Below are 6,071 nucleotides of genomic sequence, written 5' to 3' on the forward strand. Positions count from 1 at the left end.
ACGAGGTGGAAGATCCCAATAAAAACATGTGGGATGCCTGGATAATGAGGACGTGAGCCAATTCAAAGTGGCAGGGTGAAGGGATACGGTTTATCCACTAGCAGGTCACAAACAAGGGGGATATTTCCCCGCTGCCGCATCATCACATCCTTACCATGAAGCTGGTGGTGTGTTTCAGAATGCGTATGGTGTGTTGGACATCAGTCGTGGCATTTATCTCAAGAACCATGTTGCAGCTGTCCAAAAGTCTAGTTAGACAACACTGAGAATTTTGTGTCGGGTCTCGTCTCCTCCTGATAAGAAAGATGTGGATGTCTTTCGAGAGGCACAGGAATTTTATCAGGGCATGTTTAGTTTTCGCTGTGTTTTGGTAAACGGCTGAATCACGATAAGCTGGAACTTGAACCTGAAGCCGTTGCGGAAAGGCTGCTGGAATGTAAACATCCCTCACTGTAGACCAGCCAGCTCTACATTAACCCTCCTTCTCCCGCGGCAGATTGCTACACTTCTGAATGTTAAGACATTTGAGGATTCTGTACAAAACCGGGCCCCAATGGTTACGCTGTGGATAAAATCTTCCGGAATGATGAGCTGGATTGTTGTTACCTGTGAGACTGGCGACACTCAGAGTGGAAGGCTGATCATCAGCAGACATCCTACCATCGTGATGTAGGAGCCACACAACATGTTTAAATGACAAAAACACAAAGTAAAAAGCAAATTAAAATAAATCTGAATGGCTGCTGCATGTCGGTTACTGGTTCATATCCGCTTTACCTTGGGAAAATCACCGTGAGAGGGCAGAAATGCGGGATCCACTGTCAGAGAGCCGCTGCTGACCGTGGTGAACATAGAATAATAGAACCGAAACAGACCATTCGGCCCATCTAACTGGTGCCGAACTACCATGCTGCCTAGATCCATCTACCCGGTATGTAACTCTCCAAACTCATTTTATCCATTTACCAATCCAAATTAATCTTAAATGTTGAAATCAAATCCGTTTCCACACTCTCACTACCTGAGTGAAGTTTCCCCATACAGATAGACCTCAGTATGTGCAGTTGGGAGACTGTAGGTCTGACACGGTGATCAGCAGCACAGGAGCGCCGCAGGGGACCGTGCTCTCTCCGGTCCTGTTCACCCTGTACACATCAGACTTCCAATATAACTCGGAGTCCTGCCATGTGCAGAAGTTCGCTGATGACGCGGCCATAGTGGGGTGTGTCAGGAATGGACAGGAGGAAGAGTATAGGAAACTGATACAGGACTTTGTGATATGGTGCAACTCAAACTACCTGCGTCTCAATATCACCAAGACCAAGGAGATGGTGGTGGACTTTAGGAGATCTAGGCCTCATATGGAGCCAGTGATCATTAATGGAGAATGTGTGGAGCAGGTTAAGACCTACAAGTATCTGGGAGTACAGTTAGACGAGAAGCTAGACTGGACTGCCAACACAGATGCCTTGTGCAGGAAGGCACAGAGTCGACTGTACTTCCTTAGAAGGTTGGCGTCATTCAATGTCTGTAGTGAGATGCTGAAGATGTTCTATAGGTCAGTTGTGGAGAGCGCCCTCTTCTTTGTGGTGGCGTGTTGGGGAGGCAGCATTAAGAAGAGGGACGCCTCACGTCTTAATAAGCTGGTAAGGAAGGCGGGCTCTGTCGTGGGCAAAGTACTGGAGAGTATAACATCGGTAGCAGAGCGAAGGGCGCTGAGTAGGCTACGGTCAATTATGTAAAACTCTGAACATCCTCTACATAGCACCATCCAGAGACAGAGAAGCAGTTTCAGCGACAGGTTGCTATTGATGCAATGCTCCTCAGACAGGATGAAGAGGTCAATACTCCCCAATGCCATTAGGCTTTACAATTCAACCGCCAGGAGTAAGATATGTTAAAGTGCCGGGGTTGATTGTATTTAATGTATTTAAGTAAACTACTTAAGAACTTTTTAAAAGCTATTATTAATGCTTTTTGAGAGAGTGATTTAGATGCATATCATATTTTTACTGAGTTAAGTATTGTATGTAATTAGTTTTTTACAAGTGTATGGGACATTGGAAAAAAATGTTGAATTTCCCCATGGGGATGAATAAAGTATCTATCTATCTATCTATCTATCAACTTCCCGTTGAGCATTTAAAAAAAAGGCTCTTGCATAAACAGAATTATCTGTCTGTATCCAATATACAAACGACATTTACACATTTACCCATCCCCATCACCAGAGACATTAAATATTCCACCGTGTACGTTGGGAAATGCACCACAAAGCCAACCCGAGCGTGTCCGCTCTGTTTAAAACCCTTTTGAGTACATTCAGCCGAACGACAGCAGAACGGCGAGTGTGTAAGGAGTGTGTTTACCGAATGCTCTCTGTCACAAACCGAGAGGCCAAGTCCTGCTCCTATATATTATGGTCTATGGTCAGAGATCCCTCAAAGTAGCTGGTGAAGTTGGTAGACAAAAGATCATGTTACAAAGGATCAGGCCATTCGGCACATCGAATCTGTCCTGTCGTTCCGTCATGATTGATTTCTTCTCCTGTCGGATCTCTCTTCAATTTCTCATCCTACTGTTCTATAGGGAGTCAAACATAATGTGTGACCTTATTTTCAAGATTTTAGCTTATCTTAGAGGACAAGCTCAGAAATAGTAAGGAAACCATATACAGAGTTGAGAAACGATGCTGATGCTAAGAACTGTAAGGCAAAGAAATAAAAGCTGGTGCTTCTTAGGTCTATTATTTTGATAATAAAAGACTATTCACAAGATACCAACCTATTAACTAATAGGCTACTAAACTCTTCCCGGGCTTCCAGCCAGGTGCAGGTATCAGTTTAAATGATATTCCGATGACAACCTCTGCCATCTTCATCAGGGATGATGCAGGGACATATCTAGTCCAATGATACCCAGGCATCATCATCCGGAGTCATTTCAACTCGCCTGCAGTGGCTGGCGTCTATCCACATACTTTTAACTTCTACCTGAACTGCTGAATTGGTAATCAACCGTACTTGGTCAGGAGCTTCCCGCCGAGCTTCCAGGGGTTCCTTATGCAGTTTCCTGACCAGGACCCAGTCGCCATGGATCAAGGTATGTCCTTCTGTTATTGGACCACTTCAAGCAGCAGAAACCTGTTGGGAATCAGACTGAACAGATTTGTCAATTTTGCAAAATTATCTGCTAAACTATCTGACATAACATGTCTGTCAGCCTCTCTGAGATCGAGAGCTTCCTAGAGGTCGTCCCGTCACCACTTCTAATTGCCTACATTTCGTTCTCATTGTTGGGGCTGTCCTGATGCTCCATTTCATCTAACAGGGGCCATGGTACGTCTTCCTTGTGAGAGCTGGTCAGCCGTTGTTTGATGATGCCTATTTATTCCATCAACTTGTCTTCATCACTCTGGTGGATGTGGACTATGAAAAGCCAGTCAATATTCATCATTCAACATAATTATTGACAAACATTTCCACTGAGATGTGGTTCTGGCTTCTACCCATCCTGCAAATGTGTCCACTGCTAATAGATATGAATATCCTCGGCTCGTTGGTGAAGTGACGTCATCCACTTGCAGATGTAAAAATGCATCAGGTGGGCAGCAGAGCTTGGTTGAGGTAGCTTCCCCGGTGATCCAGGTCTGTTTTCTGTTTCATACATCTCTCGGCTGTCAGTTGGACTTGCATCATGAACCATGGATTTCACCTCCACTGGAAAAATCCGTCAATTACCTTTTGCACTCGAGTGTGTCCTCAGGAGTGGATTAGCCGAGCGAGATAAGGAAGCAGTTCAGCTGGCGCTACCAGACTATGAGTATTAACCCAGTCAGCGTCAGAAAAGTTTCTGTTATTCCCACTCTCTGTCTGCTGCCAATCAGCCAATGCTTTATCCATGCTACTATCATTCCTGAAATACCCTTCACTCTTATTTTCTTTAGCAGCCTCACCTTGTCAAAGGTTCTGAGAATCCAAGTGCACAATACCTACCACTTTTCCTGTCATGCTTTTTAAAGTCCTCAACGAAGTCAAACTGATTCGTCAGGCAAGGGTTTCTCTTCAGGGAACTCTGCAGACTCTGGCCTATTTTCTTATTTGGCTCCAAGTACCCCGAACCCTCATCCTTACTAATCGACTCCGACATTTTCCCAACCTCTGAGCTCAGCTACTCACTCCTTCCCTTCTTGAAGCATGGAGTGACATTTGCAATTTTAGACTTTCAGACATTTAATCCTAACTCCCTTTGCACATCACCATCAAATCTCAACTGATTCCTCAAATGACAGCCTCTACAACTCAATGTTATCGTCATTTTTGTTTTATTTGCACCCTTTATTTTCACTGCACATCAGTTGTTTCTCTATCTTTTCTTGTGTAGTTTTAATAAATTTGGTTGTGTTTTTTTCATACAGTATAAGCAGCAACAAGAAATTGATTCTCCATGAAGTATGTGATTTGATAATAAATTTACCTAGAACTGCTAAGAAAGGATTGTTGGCTTGATTTATTGCTAAAAGTGTTTGAATGATGATCACGGTTTCAAAAGAACAGATGCAATCAGCCAAATTTGCTATCTGCCAATATAATGTCCCCAATTGTCCATTCCCTGCACATTCATCTACCTATTTAAGAGACTCTTGATCCCGCCTGCCATATTTGCCTCCAGTATCACTCCTGGAAGGACATTTCGTGCACCCACCACAGTGTGTCAACAAAAAATTGCCCCGCACACCTCCTTTCAACTTAAACCATCTCAGCTAAATGCTTGCCGCCCAGTCTATGATATTTCAATCTTGGGACAACAAAACCAATTGTCTATTCTGTCTGTGACTCTGTAATCTTACAAACATTAGTTAAATCTTCCTTCAACCTCCACAGCTCCAGAGAATACATCTTCCCATTAACCTCCTCACATACCAATATTCTAGGTCCTAAACGGTGCCCCCAGATGAGGTAACACTTCGCTTGTGAGTTTGACCAACTGTTCTCCGTCCCCTCTGCAGTGACCAGCTCTGACCACTAGAGGGAACTACTTTTCTTCTTTCCGGGTGATTCCGTGTTCACGAGGATAATTCCGGGAACGAAGAAGTTAACGTATGAGGAGCGTTTGGCATTTGGGCCTGTACTCCCTGGAATTTAGGTGAATGCGGGGGGAGGGGGGGGGGCGGTCATTGAAAACTACCGAGTGTTTGAAAAACTAAATAAGGTCGATGTTGAAAGAATTTTTCCTGTGTTGGGACAACTACATGACAGAGCCTCAAAACTGAGGGTATTTTTTAGCCAGAGAATAATGGATCTGTGGAGGTCAAGTCCGTGGGTAGATTTAAAGTGAAAGTTGACAGTTTCCTGTCTGCTCTGGACGTCAAAGCATTAAGCATTAAGAAGAGGGACGCCTCACGTCTTAATAAGCTGGTAAGGAAGGCGGGCTCTGTCGTGGGCAAAGTACTGGAGAGTTTAACATCGGTAGCTGAGCGAAGGGCGCTGAGTAGGCTACGGTCAATTATGGATAACTCTGAACATCCTCTACATAGCACCATCCAGAGACGGAGAAGCAGTTTCAGCGACAGGTTACTATCGATGCAATGCTCCTCAGACAGGATGAAGAGGTCAATACTCCCCAATGCCATTAGGCTTTACAATTCTACCACCAGGACTTAAGAACTTTTTAAAAGCTATTATTAATGCTTTTTGAGATAGTGATTTAGATGTATATCATATTTTTTACTGAGTTAAGTATTGTATGTAATTAGTTTTGCTACAACAAGTGTATGGGACATTGGAAAAAAAAGTTGAATTTCCCCATGGGGATGAATAAAGTATCTATCTATCTATCTATCTATCTATCTATCTATCTATCATGGCGAAAAGATATGGAGTTGTTTGGGATCCGGAGTCAGCCATGCAGTGATAGTGGAACAGACTCGATGGGTTGAATGGCCTAATTCTTCTCCTACGTCATGTGATCTTATGAAAAGCACCTCCTGTTGGCTGCCCATTGTAATTCCACTTCCATTCCCATTCCAACATGCCTGTCCATAGCCTTTCCTACCGCCACAATGAGATTAC

Source organism: Hemitrygon akajei, unplaced genomic scaffold (genome assembly GCF_048418815.1).
Source record: "Hemitrygon akajei unplaced genomic scaffold, sHemAka1.3 Scf000159, whole genome shotgun sequence".
NCBI lineage: Eukaryota > Metazoa > Chordata > Chondrichthyes > Myliobatiformes > Dasyatidae > Hemitrygon > Hemitrygon akajei.